Raw genomic sequence first — 228 nt, forward strand, 5'->3', positions numbered from 1 at the left:
CGCGCCCTACCCCGCGGCATCCCCCCGGCCGAGCACGCACGGGGTCCCGCGCCCCCGCTGCTCACCCGCTGCACTCCGCACCGCGCCGCCTGCGTCCTTCCCTCTGCATATTCATGAGCCCCGCCCGCCCCTGCTGCATATGCATGAGGCGCGCGGCGGCCGCCCGTAGCCCCGCCTCTCCCGCGTGTCATCAACACGTAATGGAGGGTCGGCTGCGCGCGCCGCGGG

General features: G+C 75.4%; 1 protein-coding gene across 1 annotated transcript in view; it reads right to left on the reverse strand.

The window, feature by feature from the left end:
* TNKS1BP1 (tankyrase 1 binding protein 1) overlaps positions 1-91 on the reverse strand; it is a 38,473-nt gene extending 38,382 nt beyond the window's left edge. Inside the window, exon 1 of the mRNA XM_019514457.1 lies at positions 66-91. The gene's annotated coding sequence lies outside the window, so the exon portion shown is untranslated. The remainder of the gene's footprint in view (positions 1-65) is intronic.
* Positions 92-228: the final 137 nt, after the last annotated feature.

The sequence above is a fragment of the Gavialis gangeticus genome, unplaced genomic scaffold, assembly GCF_001723915.1.
Source record: "Gavialis gangeticus isolate Ggan-Ray unplaced genomic scaffold, GavGan_comp1, whole genome shotgun sequence".
NCBI lineage: Eukaryota > Metazoa > Chordata > Crocodylia > Gavialidae > Gavialis > Gavialis gangeticus.